We start from the raw sequence: 14,910 nt of genomic DNA on the forward strand, positions 1-14,910 counted from the left end.
AAAATCCTAGATCTTGCTCTTGAAGTCCACCTCCTCAATTTGAGATGATTCATTGTCTATTCATGTATTCCACAGATGCAGGGTACATCAAGTTGATTGTGGAGCTTTAATCTGCTGTTTCTGAGGCTGCTGGGAGAGATTTCCCTTTCTCTTCTTTGTTCTCACAGTTCTCAGGGGCTCAGCTTTGGATTTGGCCCTGCCTCTGCCTGTACGTTGCTGGAGGACGTCTGTTTTTTGCTCAGATAGGACAGGGTTAAAGGAGCCGTTGATTCGGGGACTCTGGCGCACGCAGGCCAGGGGGAGGGAGGGGCATGGCGTGCGGGGCGGGCCTGCGGCGGCAGAGGCCGGCATGACGTTGCACCACCCTGGGGCCCGCCGTGCGTTCTCCCAGGGAAGTTGTCCCTGGATCCCGGGACCATGGCAGTGGCGGGCTGCACTGGCTCCCCGGAAGAGGGGTGTGGATAGTGACCTGTGCTCACACAGAGGCCCCTTGGTGGCGGCAGCAGCAGCCTTAGCGTCTCCCACCCGTCTCTGGGGTCCGTGCTTTTAGCCGCAGCTTGCGCCCTTCTCTGGGGTCCATGCTTTTAGCCGCGGCTCGCGCCTGTCCCTGGGGTCCAGGCTTTTAGCTGCAGCTCACGCCTGTCTCTGGGGATCACACTTTTATCCGAGGCTCACGCCTGTCTCTGGAGTTCCTTTTAGCAGCCCTCTTAAACCCCTCTCCTCGCGCACCAGGAAACAAAGAGGGAAGAAAAAGTCTCTTGCCTCTTCGGCAGCTGCAGTCTTTTCCCCGGACTCCCTCCCGGGTAGCCATGGTGCACTAACCCCTTCAGGCTGTGTTCAAGCCACCAACCCCAGTCCTCTCCCTGCGCTCCGACCTAAGCCCGAGCCTCAGCTCACAGCCCTGCCCACCCCAGCAGGTGAGCAGACAAGCCTCTCGGGCTGGGGAGTGCTGGTCGGCACCTATCCTCTGTGCGGGAATCTCCCCACTTTGCCCTCCACACCCCTGTTGCTGTGCTCTCCTCTGCGGCTCTGAAGCTCCCCCCTCCACCTCCCGCAGCCTATGCCCGCGAAGGGGCTTCCTAGTGTGTGGAAACCTTTCCTCCTTCACAGCTCCCTCCCACTGGTGCAGGTGCCGTCCCTATTCTTTTGTCTCTGTTTTTTCTTTTTTTCTTTTGCCCTACCCAGGTACGTGGGGGAATTTCTTGCCTTTTGGGAGGTCTGAGGTCTTCTGCCAGCATTCAGTAGGTGTTCTGTAGGAGTTGTTCCACGTGTAGATGTATTTCTGGTGCATCTGCGGGGAGGAAGGTGATCTCCGCATCTTACTCTTCCGCCATCTTCCCCTGTGTACTCCCTTATTCCCTTTTTTATCTTTTTTTTTACATCTTTATTGGAGTATAATTGCTTTATGATGGTGTGTTAGTTTCTGATTTATAACAAAGTGAATCAGTTATACATATACATATGTTCCCATATGTCTTCCCTCTTGCATCTCCCTCCCTCCCACCCTCCCTATCCCACCCCTCCAGGCGGTCACAAAGCACCGAGCTGATATCTCTGTGTGATGAGGCTGCTTCCCACTAGCTATCTACCTTAAGTTTTGTAGTGTATATATGTCCATGCCTCTCTCTCGCTTTGTCACAGCTTACCCTTCCCCTCCCCATATCCTCAAGTACATTCTCTAATAGGTCTGTGTCTTTATTCCTGTCTTACCCCTAGGTTCTTCATGACATTTTTTTTCTTAAATTCCATATATATGTGTTAGCATACGGTATTTGTCTTTCTCTTTCTGACTTACTTCACTCTGTATGACAGACTCTAGGTCCATCCACCTCATTACCAATAGCTCAATTTTGTTTCTTTTTATGGCTGAGCAATATTCCATTGTATATATGTGCCACATCTTCTTTATCCATTCATCCGATGATGGGCGCTTAGGTTGTGCTCATCTCCAGGCTATTGTAAATAGAGCTGCAATGAACATTTTGGTACATGACTCTTTTTGAATTTTGGTTTTCTCAGGGTATATGCCCAGTTGTGGGATTGCTGGGTCATATGGTAGTTCTATTTGTAGTTTTTTAAGGAACCTCCATACTGTTCTCCATAGTGGCTGTACCAATTCACATTCCCACCAGCAGTGCAAGAGTGTTCCCTTTTCCCCAAACCCTCTCCAGCATTTATTGTTTCTAGATTTTTGATGATGGCCATTCTAACTGATGTGAGATGATATCTCATTGTAGTTTTGATTTGCATTTCTCTAATGGTTAATGATGTTGAGCATTCTTTCATGTGTTTTTTGGCAATGTGCATATCTTCTTTGGAGAAATGTCTGTTTAGGTCTTCTGCCCATTTTTGGATTGGGTTGTTTATTTTTTTTGTTACTGAGCTGCATGAGCTGCTTATAAATTTTGGAGATTAATCCTTTGTCAGTTGCTTCATATGCAAATATTTTCTGCCATTCTTAGGGTTGTCTTTTGGTCTTGTTTATGGTTTCCTTTGCTGTACAAAAGCTTTTAAGTTTCATTAGGTCCCATTTGTTTATTTTTGTTTTTATTTCCATTACTCTAGGAGATGGGTCAAAAAGGATCTTGCTGTGATTTATGTCATAGAGTGTTCTGCCTATGTTTTCCTCTAAGAGTTTGATAGTTTCTGGCCTTACATTTAGGTTTTTTTTTTTCTGAGCAAGAATCTGTTAACAGTTTTATTATTTTTGTGTTAAATACCATGGGACAGGGTTGGAAGGATGAAAAACTCAGTTAACTGCCTCACAAGGGATAAGAAAAATTCTGCCATGATATTAGCAAAGGTAAAGGGGAAAAATTACGCTGTAAGAGACACCATTTCCCCACAGAATACCTCTTGACATTTCCTGAGTGAGTGGGATTAGCAATCTAAATAAATCGTATTTCAAGAGGTAACAGCAACAGATAAAATTTAAGGGGATTATTAAAATAACATTTACAAGACTCTGAACGATTCTTGAACTCTTATTAAAACCACAAAGAAAGAACAATTCTTTATTTATGAATTTCATAAAGGCCTGAATGTGCAATGACACCTGTTAGGGATGGTCTGGTGATGTTCACGCTGTCCGGGAGCCCAACAGTCAGCTCTTACTGTGTTTCTAACCATGAAACTGTTGCAGGCAAGGCCTATATGACACTGTACACACAAAGAATGGTCACTGTGGGCCACACTACCAGTGAGATGGTAGGTTAACAAATCTTTTTCTGGTCAAGAGAAAAAAGAACAAATAGCACTCTGCATGCTTCACTCTACAAGATGAATTTCCCTAGAAAGAATCCAATGAAAATGGCTGCAATTACAACAAGAAGTGAAGGAAGAGGACTGGTGACATTATCTCTGAAGAATGCAGCTGAGGTGTATCCAGGTTTATCCGAATATGCCACCATTATGAGCCTTAAGCCTTCATCTCTCAGGTGTCGGTTTTCTTCCAATAGCTTCATCATCTCTCCCTGGAGCCTCTTGCACTCTTCCGTGACCTTCCTCGTCTCAGTATCATTGAGGGAAACACTGTGTGGCTTTGACACGGGCCCGTCCTGCTTTGCAGCGTTCAGGGGAACGACTTTGCTGGGTTCCATGTCATTCAATTTATCATTTTCATTGGACATTTCAAATACACATCTCAATTTAGAATCCATCAATTCATCGGGTTTTGCCTCTTTCCACACGGCTTCCATATCTGGAATGTTTGGTGGAGCAAAGATGGTCTGTACCATAAACTTGTGTTTACTCTTCTCATTGGGGTAATAGTCAAAAGGCTGCAGTATTACTTTAAATTTGAGGTCTGTGGGCGGGTCGAGGACCAGGATCTGCTCGTGCTTCACCATGGCCCCAGAGATGGGCGCCATCAGAGACAGCGCAGAGTGGGAGTGCGCCCGTGGCGGGTCGCTGGCTGCGGGTGGGGGGTGGTGGCGGCAGCGGCTGCAGCGCGGCTCGGCCCAACTTGATACGGGGCCAGCGCTCAGCTCACGAACCCAATGCCCGCCGCTCTGTCACCAGCTCACTGGACCACCTGCCCGTCCGCAGCTCTGGGTCTCACAACTGGCTCAACCCCACACCCACATTTAGGTCTTTAATCCATTTTGAGCTTATTTTTGTGTATGGTGTTAAGAAGTGATTGAATCTCATACTTTTACATGTACCTGTCCAGTTTTCCCAGCACCAGTTATTGAAGAGGCTGTCCTTTGTCCACTGTATATTCCTGCCTCCTTTATCAAAGATAAGGTGACCATATGTGCGTGGGTTTATCTCTGGGCTTTCTATCCTGTTCCATTGATCTACATTTCTGTTTTTGTGCCACTACCATACTGTCTTGATTACTGTAGCTTTGTAGTATAGTTTGAGGTCAGGGAGCGTGATTCCTCCAGCTCCATTTTTCGTTCTCAAGATTGCTTTGGCTATTCGGGGTCTTTTGCATTTCCATACAAATTGTGAAATTTTTTGTTCTAGTTCTATGAAAAATGCCAGTGGTAGTTTGATAGGGATTGCATTGAATCTGTAGATTGCTTTGGGTAGTAGAGTCATTTTCACAATGTTGATTCTTCCAATCCAGAAACATGGTATATCTCTCCATCTATTTGTATCATTTTTAATTTCTTTCATCAGTGTCTTATAATTTTCTGCATAGAGGACTTTTGTCTCCTTAGGTAGGTTTATTCCTAGATATTTTATTCTTTTTATTGCAGTGGTAAATGGGAGTGTTTTCTTGGTTTCATTTTCAAAGTTTTCATCCTTACTGTATAGGAATGCCAGAGATTTCTGTGCATTAATTTTGTATCCTGCTACTTTACCAAATTCATTAATTAGCTCTATTAGCTTTCTGGTAACATCTTTAGTATTCTTTATGTATAGTATCATGTCATCTGCAAACAGTGACAGCTTTACTTCTTCTTTTCCAATTTGGATTCCTTTTATTTCCTTTTCTTCTCTGATTGCTGTAGCTAAAACTTCCAAAACTATGTTGAATCAGAGTGGTGAGAGTGGGCAACCTTGTCTTGTTCCTGATCTTAGTGGAAATGCTTTCAGTTTTTCACCATTGAGGATGATGTTGGCTGTGGGTTTTTCATATATGGCCTTTTTTATGTTGAGAAAAGTTCCCTCTATGCCTACTTTCTGCAGAGATTTTTATCATAAATGGGTGTTGAATTTTGTCAAAAGCTTTCTCTGCATCTATTCAGATGATCATATGGATTTTCTCCTTCAATTTGGTAATATGGTGTATCATGTTGATTGATTTGCATATATTGAAGAATCCTTGCATTCCTGGAATAAACCCCACTTGATCATGGTGTATGATCCTTTTAATGTGCTGTTGGACTTTGTTTGCTAGTATTTTCTTGAGGATTTTTGCATCTATGTTCATCAGTGATATTGGCCTGTAGTTTTCTTTCTTTGTGACATCCTTGCCTGGTTTTGGTATCAGGGTGATGGTGCCCTCGTAGAATGAGTTTGGGAGTGTTCCTCCCTCTGCTATATTTTGGAAGAGTTTGAGAAGGATGGGTGTTAGCTCTTCTCTAAATGTTTGATAGAATTCGCCTGTGAAGCCATCTGGTCCTGGGCTTTTGTTTGTTGGAAGATTTTTAATCACAGTTTCAATTTCAGTGCCTGTGATTGGTCTGTTCATATTTTCTATTTCTTCCCGACTCAGTATTGGCAGTTGTACGTTTCTCAGAATTTGTCCATTTCTTCCAGGTTGTCCATTTTTTTGGCATAAAGTTGCTTGTAGTAATCTCTCATGATCTTTTGTATTTCTGCAGTGTCAGTTGTCACTTCTCCTTTTTCATTTCTAATCCTATTGATTTGAGTCTTCTCCCTTTTTCCTTGATGAGTTTGGCTAATGGTTTATCAATTTTGTTTATCTTCTCAAAGAACCAGCTTTTAGTTTTATTAATCTTTGCTATCGTTTCCTTCATTTATTTTTTATTTATTTCTGATCTGATATTTATGATTTCTTTCCTTCTGCTAACTTTAGAGTTTTTTGTTCTTCTTTCTCTAATTGATTTAGATGAAAGGTTAGGTTGTTCATTCAAGATTTTTCCTGTTTCTTAAGGTAGGATTGTATTGCTATAAACTTCCCTCTTAGAACTGCTTTTGCTGCATCCCATAGGTTTTGAGTCGTCGTGTCTCCATTGTTATTTTTTCTAGGTATTATTTAATTTCCTCTTTGAGTTCTTCAGTGATCACTTGGTTATTAAGTAGTGTATTGTTTAGCCTCCATGTGTTTGTATTTTTTACAGATATTTTCCTCTAATTGATATCTAGTTTCATAGCGTTGTGTTCGGAAAAGATACTTGATACAATTTCAATTTTCTTATATTTACCAAGGCTTGATTTCTGACCCAAGATATGATCTATCCTGGAGAATGTTCCGTGAGCTCTTGAGAAAAATGTGTATTCTGTTGTTTAAGAATGGAATGCCTATAAATATCAATTACGTCCATCTTGTTTAATGTATCATTTAAAGCTTGTGTTTCCCTGTTTATTTTCATTTTGGATGATCTTTCCATTGGGGAAAATGTGGTGTTAAAGTCCCGTACTATTAATATGTTACTGTCGATTTCCCTTTTTATTGCTGTTCGTATTTGCCTTATGTATTGAGGTGCTACTATGTTGGGTGCATAGATATTTACAATTGTTATAATTTCTTCTTGGATCGATCCCTTGATCATTGTGTAGTGTCCTTCTTTTTATCTTCTAATAGTCTTTATTTTAAAGTCTATTTTGTCTGATATGAGAATTGCTACTCCAGCTTTCTTTTGGTTTCCTTTTGCATGGAGTATCTTTTTCCATCCCCTTACTTTCAGTCTGTATGTGTCTCTAGGTTTGAAATGGGTCTCTTGTCGACAGCATATATATGGGTCTTGTTTTTGTATCCATTCAGCCAATCTGTGTCTTTTGGTGGGAGCATTTAGTCCCTTTACATTTAAGGTAATTATCGATATGTATGTTCCTATTCCCATTTTCTTAATTGTTTGGGGTTCGTTATTGTAGGTCTTTTCCTTCTCTTGTGTTTCTTGCCAAGAGACGTTCCTTTAGCGTTTGTTGTAAAGCTGGTTTGGTGGTGCTGAACTCTCAGCTTTTGCTTGTCTGTAAATGTTTTAATTTCTCCATCAAATCTGAATGAGATCCTTGCTGTGTAGACTAGTCTTGGTTGCAGGTTTTTCTCCTTCATCACTTTAAATATGTCCTGACTGTCCCTTCTGGCTTGCAGTGTTTCTGCTGAAAGATCAGCTGTTAACCTTTTTGGGATTCCCTTGTGTGTTATTTGTTGTTTTTCTCTTGCTGCTTTTAATATGTTTTCTTTATATTTAATTTTTGACAGTTTGATTAATATGTGTCTTGGCGTATTTCTCCTCAGATTTATCCTGTATGGGACTCTCTGTGCTTCCTGGACCTCATTAACTATTTCCATCCCGATATTAGGGCAGTTTTCCACTATAATCTCTTCAAATATTTTCTCAGTCCCTTTCTTTTTCTCTTCTGCTTCTGGAACCCCTATAATTCAAATGTTGGTGTGTTTAATGTTGTCCCAGAGGTCTCTGAGACTGTCCTCAGTTCTTTTCATTCTTTTTTCTTTATTCTGCTCTGCAGTAATTATTTCCACTATTTTATCTTCCAGGTCACTTATCCGTTCTTCTGCCTCAGTTATTCTGCTATTGATCCCATCTAGAGTATTTTTAATTTCACTTATTGTGTTGTTCATCGTTGTTTGTTTCATCTGTAGTTCTTCTAGTTTCTTGTTAAATGTTTCTTGCATTTTGTCTATTCTATTTCCAAGATTTTGGGTTATCTTTACTATCATTTTTCTGAGTTCTTTTTCAGGTAGACTGCCTATTTTCTCTTCATTTGTTAGGTCTGGTGCACTTTTATCTTGCTCCTTCATCTGCTGTGTGTTTTTCTGTCTTCTCATTTTGCTTATCTTACTGTGTTTGGGGTCTCCTTTTTGCAGGCTGCAGGTTCGTCATTCCCATTGTTTTTGGTGTCTGTCCCCAGTGGCTAAGGTTGGTTCTGTGGGTTGTGTAGGCTCCTGGTGGAGGGGACTCGTGCCTGTGTTCTGGTGGATGAGGCTGGATCTTGTGTTTCTCGTGGGCAGGTCCACGTCTGGTGGTGTGTTTTGGGGTGTCTGTGGACTTATTATGATTTTAGGCAGCCTCTCTTCTAATGGGTGGGGTTGTGTTCCTGTCTTGCTAGTTGTTTGGCATTGTGTGTCCAGCACTGTAGCTTGCTGGTCGTTGAATGAAGCTGGGTGCTGGTGTTGAGATTGAGATGTCTGGGCGATTTTCACCATTTGATATTATGTGGAGCTGGCAGGTCTCTTTTGCACCATCTTCCTGAAGTTGGCTGTCCCACCTCAGAGGCACAGCACTGACTCCTGGCTGTAGCACCAAGAACCTTTCATCCACTCCGTTCAGAATAAAAGGGAGATAAAGTAGAAAGAATTAGTAGAAGTAGAAAGAAAGAAAGAAAGAAGGAAAGAAAGAAAGAAAGGAGGGTGGGTGGGAGGGAGGGAGGAAGGAAGGAAGGAAGGAGGGAAGGAAGGAAATAATGAAAGAAAGAAGATAAGGTAAAATAAAATAAAGTACGACAAATTATAATAAAGTTATTAAAATAAAAAAATAATTATTAAGAAAATAAATTTCAAAAAAAGGGGTGGATAGAACCCTAGGTCAAATGGTGGAAGCAAAGCTCTACAGACAAAATCTCACACAGAAGCATACACATACACACACAAAAAGTAGAAAAGGGGGAAAAATCATAAATATTGGTCTCAAAGAAAAGGGGAAAAAATCATAAATCTTGGTCTCAAAGTGCACCTCCTTAATTTGGGATGATTCGTTGTCTAAAGGAGGGAAGGAAGGAAGGAAGGAAGGAAGGCAGAGAGGGAGGGAGGGATGGAGGGAGGGAGGAAGGAAGGAAGGAAGGAAGGAATGAAGGAAGGAAGGAAGGAAAGTAAGAAAGGAAGGAAGGAAGGAAGAAAGGAAGGAAGGAAGGAAGAAGATAAAGTAAAATAAAATAAAGTTATTAAAATAAATATTAAAAAAAATTAAAAGAAACTGATGGATAGAACCCTAGGACAAATGGTAGAAGCAAAGCTATACAGACAAAATCTCACACAGAAGCATACACATACACACTCTCAAAAAGAGGAAAAGGGGAAAAAATCATAAATCTTGCTCTCAAAGTCCACCTCCTCAATTTGGGATAATTCGTTGTCTATTCATGTATTCCACAGATGCAGGGTACATCAAGTTCATTGTGGAGTTTTAATCTGCTGCTTCTGAGGCTGCTGGGAGAAATTTCCCTTTCTCTGTTCTCACAGCTCCCAGGGGCTCAGCTTTGGATTTGGCCCAGCCTCTGTGTGTAGGTCGTCATAGGGCGTCTGTTCTTCACTCAGACAGGATGGGGTTAAAGGAACAGCTGCTTCAGAGACTCTGGCTCCCTCAGGCCAGGGGGGAGGGAGGGGCACAGAGTGCAGGGTGAGCCTGCGGCGGCACAGGCCGGCATGACGTTGCACCAGCCTGAGGCGCACCGTGCGTTCTCCTGGGGAAGTTGTCCCTGGATCCCGGGACCCTGGCAGTTGCGGACTGCACAGGGTCCCCGGAAGGGGGCTGTGGATAGTGACCTGTGCTTGCACACAGGCTTCTTGGTGGTGGCAGCAGCTGCCTTAGTGTCTCATGCCCGTCTCTGGGGTCCGCGCTTTTAGCCGCGGCTCACGCTAGTCTCTGGAGCTCCTTTAAGCAGCGCTCTTAATCCCCTCTCCTCACGCACCAGGAAACAAAGAGGGAGGAAAAAGTCCCTTGCCTCTTTGGCAGGTCTAGAATTTTCCCGGACTCCTTCCCGGCTAGCCGTGGCGCACTAACCCCCTGCAGGCTCTGTTCACGCCGCCAACCCCAGTCCTCTCCCTGCGCTCCAACTGAAGCCCGAGCCTCAGCTCCCAGCCCCGCCCGCCCCAGTGGGTGAGCACACAAGCCTCTCAGGCTGCTGAGTGCTGGTTGCCACAGATCCTCTGTGCGGGAATCTCTCAGCTTTGCCCTCCGCACCCCTGTTGCTCTGCTCTCCTCCATGGCTCTGAAGCTTCCCCCCTCTGCCACCCACAGTCTCCGCCCACAAAGGGTCTTCCTAGTGTGTGGAAACCTTTCCTCCACAGCTCCCTCCCACTGGTGCAGGGCCCATCCCTATCCTTTTGTCTCCATTTATTCTTTTTTCTTTTGCCCTACCCAGGTACGTGGGGAGTTTCTTTCCTTTTGGGAGGTATGAGGTCTTCTGCCAGCGTTCAGTAGGTGTTCTGTAGGCGTTGTTCCACGTGTAGATGTATTTCTGGTGTATCTGTGGGAAGGAAGGTTGTCTCTGCGTCTTACTCTTCCACCATCTTCCCCTCGTCTCTGCCCCCCTTATTCTTATTCGCACTATTACTCTCACTGTCTCACTCACTTACTTGCCTTTGCCTCTGTCATCACATTGTCTTTTCTCTCTGAACCTCCTGCCTCCCTCTTATAAGGACCCTTTTTATTATGTTGAGCATACCCAGATAATCCAGGATAATCTTCCAATCTCAAAATCCTTACCTTAATCATATCTGCAAAGTCTCTTTTTCCATGTAAAGTAAGATAATAACAGGTTCTTGGGATTAGCACATGGACATCTTGAGTATCATTAGTCTGTGTACCACACCAGTACTCTTCAGAAGTCTTAAAATCATGAAAGATAGAGATTGAGGAACTATTGCACACTGGAAAAGACAAAGGTAACATGACAATTTAATGACATATGGGATCCTGGATTGTATACTAGACAAGAAAAGAAGGACATTAATGTGAAAACTGATAAAATTCAAATAAGACCTATGGATTAGTTAATATTATTGTGCTAATGTTAATTTCTTGGTTTTGATAATTACACTCTGGTTATATAAGATGTTAACATTAAGGGAATTTGGATGAAGGTTATACAGAAAGTCATATTATTTTTACAATTTTTCTGTAAGTCTAAATCATTTAAAACTAAAACATTAAAAAAGTTTTATCGATGTATACTGACACCATCAATATTTGGCATGTTTCCTCACATAGTCAATAAGTTCCATATTCCCAAATATTTTAATGTCATTCAGCTCGTAAGTGAATAATTATATTTCACTTTTTTCAAATAATTTTTTAAATTATGAATGAGATTGGGTATCTTTTCATACATTTATTGGTTGTTGTATTAGTTTGCTAGGGCTGCAGTAACAAAATGCCATATATTAGATAGCTTAAACAACAGAAATCTAGTTTTTCAGAGTTCTAGATGCTGGAAGTCCAAAGTCAAAATACTGGAAAGGTTGGTTTCTCTTCAGGCCTCTCTCCTTGATTGATTTCTCACTATGTCCTCATGAAGACTTCCCCTGTGTGTGTGCCTCCCTACTCTCTCTCCCTTATCTTATAAGGACACCAGTCATATTGGACTAGGGCTCCATCTTTGTGACCTCATTGAACCCTGATTACCTTTTAAAGGTAATTTGGAGCCCCTATCTCCAAATACAGTCACATTAAGGGTAAAGTCTTTAAAATATGAATTTTGAGGGGATACATTTCAGTCCTTAACAGCTGTCCATTTCAGTTGAGAGATGGGGTGGCACACTTTTTTTATTGGTTTGACATTTGAATGTATGCCTATCCCTCTGATGTACCCATTTAACCTTCAATCGCTGAAAACTCCACTTTAGGATAGTGGATACATCTGTGAGAGGAAAGGGAGTACAATTGGTGAACATTGTTGATCTTAAAGTGAGTGGTAGTTACACAGAATATTTTAATCTTCTTATCTATATGGAATATTTTATAATATATCATTTAAAATATTTAGTGCGAGGTGAGGAAATGAACATCAAGTAGTTTGGTTGTAAAGGAAAGAAAAATTGGAGGCAATGGCTTTAGAGGCATTGATTCAAGAGAGAATCGTTTTAGGGCTGGGAAACATGTGCATGTTCATAAACCAGGGACAGTGGAGCTCATATGGAGGAAGAGATTGAAGATCCAAGTGAGAGAGAAAATAACTGATGGAGGCAGGTCCCTGAGGAGCTTTGAGCAGATGGCCTTCAGATTATTTTATGACCTTTTAGGGAAAGAGGAAAATAAGAATAGATGCATATAAGATTGCAATCTGTGGGCATGAGGAAGCAATGTCTGTGTAAATTGAGGAGGATAATGATTGCTGCACTCCATTTTCTCAAATACAATGTAAGTTTATCTTATCTGATGAGAATAAAGGAAAATATGTGTAAAGCTGGAAGCTTGAGGAGAGTTAAGAGAAGGTTTAGAACAGTCTATGAAGGGAATGGAGAGGGAGGTGACCAAGGCCATGCTAAAGGGCTGTTATTAAAGAACAATGCACACCATAAATCTAGAGTGGTACCATCCCTGATGGGCTTCACGCCTCCCCCCAAACACTGCTCAAAACCCAGTGTGTAAATATTTTCCTCCATTCTCTGGGATGTATTTTCATTTTGTTTATGGTTTCCTTTGCTGTTCAGAAGCATTTAAGTTTAATTAGGTCCCATTGTTTATTTTTGTTTTCATTTTTATTGCTACAGGAAGTGGATCAGAAAAGATTCTGCTGCAATTTCTGTCAGAGAGTGTTCTCTCTCTGTTTTCCTCTAATGGTTTTATACTATCCAGGCTTACATTTAGGTTTTTAATCCATTTTGAGTTTACTTTTGTGTACGGTGTTAGGGTGTGTTCTAATTTCATTCTTTTACATGTAGCTGTCCAGTTTTCCAGCACCATTTATTGAAGAGGCTGTCTTTTTTCCATTGAATATTCTTGCCTCCTTTGTCATAGATTAGGGGACAAAAGATGCGTGGGTTTATCTCTGGACTTTCTGTCCTCTTCCACTGATCTATATTTCTGTTTTTGTGCCAGGACCATACTGCTTTGATGACTGTAGCTTTGTTGTATAGTCTAAAGTCAGGGAGCCTGATTGGTGCAGCTCTGTTTTTCTTTCTCAGGATTGCTTTGGATATTTGGGATCTTTTGTGTTTCCATACAAATTGTAAAATTTTTTGTTCTAGTTCTGTGAAAAATTCCATTGGTAATTTGATAGGGATTGCATTAAATCTGTAGATTGCTTTGGGTAGTATAGTAAATTTTACTTTTATTATTGTTTGGCAATAAGCTATTTTATTTTATTTTTAAAATTTATTTGTTTAAACATCTTTATTGGAGTATAATTGTTTACAATGTTGTGTTAGTTTCTGCTGTATAACAAAGTGAATCAGCTATATGTATACATATATCCCCATATACCTTCCCTCTTACATCTCCCTCCCACCCTCCATATCCCACCCCTCTAGGTGGTCACAAAGCACTGAGCTGATCTCCCTGTGTGATGCAGCTGCTTCCCACTAGCTATTTATTTTACATTTGGTAGTTTATGTATGTCAACGTTACTCTCTTACTTCATCCCAGCTTGCCGTTCCCCCTCCTTGTGTCCACAAGTCCATTCTCTACATCTGCATCTTTATTCCTGTCCTGCTCCAGGGTTTATCAGAACCATATTTTTTTTTAGATTCCATATGTATGTGTTAACATACGTTATTTGTTTTTCTCTTTCTGAATTACTTCACTCTGTATGACAGACTCTAGGTCCATCCACCTCACTACAAATAACTCAATTTCATTTCTTTTTATGGCTGAATAATATTCCATTGTATATATGTGCCACATCTTCTTTATCCATTCATCTGTTGATGGGCACTTAGGTTGCTTCCATCTCCGGGCTACTGTAAATAGTGCTGTAATGAACATTGTGGTACATGACTCTTTATGAATTATGGTTTTCTCAGGGTATATGCCCAGTAGTGGGATTGCTGGGTCATATGGAAGTTCTAGTTTTAGTTTTTTAAGGAGCCTCCATACTGTTATCCATAGTGGCTGTATCAATTTACATTCCCACAAACAGTGCAAGAGGGTTCCCTTTTCTCCACACCCTCTCCAGCATTTATTGTTTATAGATTTTTTTTTTTTTTTTTTTTTGCGGTACGCAGGCCTCTCACTGTTGTGGCCTCTCCCGTTGCGGAGCACGGGCTTCGGACGTGCAGGCTCAGCGGCCATGGCTCACGGGTCCAGCTGCTCCGCGGCATGTGGGATCCTCCTGGACTGGGGCACGAACCCGTGTCCCCTGCATCGGCAGGCAGACTCTCAACCACTGCGCCACCAGGGAAGCCCCCGTTTATAAATTTTTTGATGATGGCTATTCTGACTGGTGTGAGGTGATACCTCATTGTAGTTTTGATTTGCATTTCTCTAATGATTAGTGATGTTGAGCATCCTTACATGTGTTTGTTGGCAATGTGTATATCTTCTTTGGAGAAATGCCTATTTAGGTCTTCTGCCCATTTTTGGATTGGGTTGTTTGTTTTTTTGATATTGAGCTGTATGAGCTGCTTGTATATTTTTGAGATTAATCCTCTGTCAGTTCCTTCAGTTACAAATACTTTCTCCCATTCTGAGGGCTGTCTTTTTTGTGTGTGTGGTACGTGGGCCTCTCACTGTTGTGGCCTCTCCCACTCTGGAGCACAGGCTCTGGACGTGCAGGCTTAGTGGCCATGACTCACGGGCCCAGTTGCTCCGCAGCATGTTGGGATCCTCCCAGACTGGGGCACAAACCCTTGTCCCCTGCATTGGCGGTGGACTCTCTACCACTGTGCCACCAGGGAAGCCCGAGGGTTGCCTTTTCATCTTGTTTATGGTTTTCTTTGCTGTGCAAAAGCTTTTAAGTTTCATTAGGTCCCATTTGTTTATTTTTGTTTTCATTTCCATTTCTCTAGGAGGTGGGTCAAAAAGGATGTTGCTGTGATTTATGTCAAAGAGTGTTTTTCCTATGTTTTCCTCTAAGAGTTTTATAGTGTCT

At 41.9% G+C, this 14,910-nt stretch overlaps 1 protein-coding gene and 1 pseudogene across 6 annotated transcripts in view; one reads left to right on the top strand and one right to left on the bottom strand.

Annotated features, from left to right (window-relative positions):
• OPHN1 (oligophrenin 1) overlaps positions 1–14,910 on the top strand; it is a 607,786-nt gene that overhangs the window by 528,156 nt on the left and 64,720 nt on the right. The gene's annotated exons all lie outside the window — the stretch shown is intronic.
• Positions 3,168–3,869, bottom strand: LOC115847350 (vesicle-associated membrane protein-associated protein A pseudogene; annotated as a pseudogene).

The sequence above is a fragment of the Globicephala melas genome, chromosome X, assembly GCF_963455315.2.
Source record: "Globicephala melas chromosome X, mGloMel1.2, whole genome shotgun sequence".
NCBI lineage: Eukaryota > Metazoa > Chordata > Mammalia > Artiodactyla > Delphinidae > Globicephala > Globicephala melas.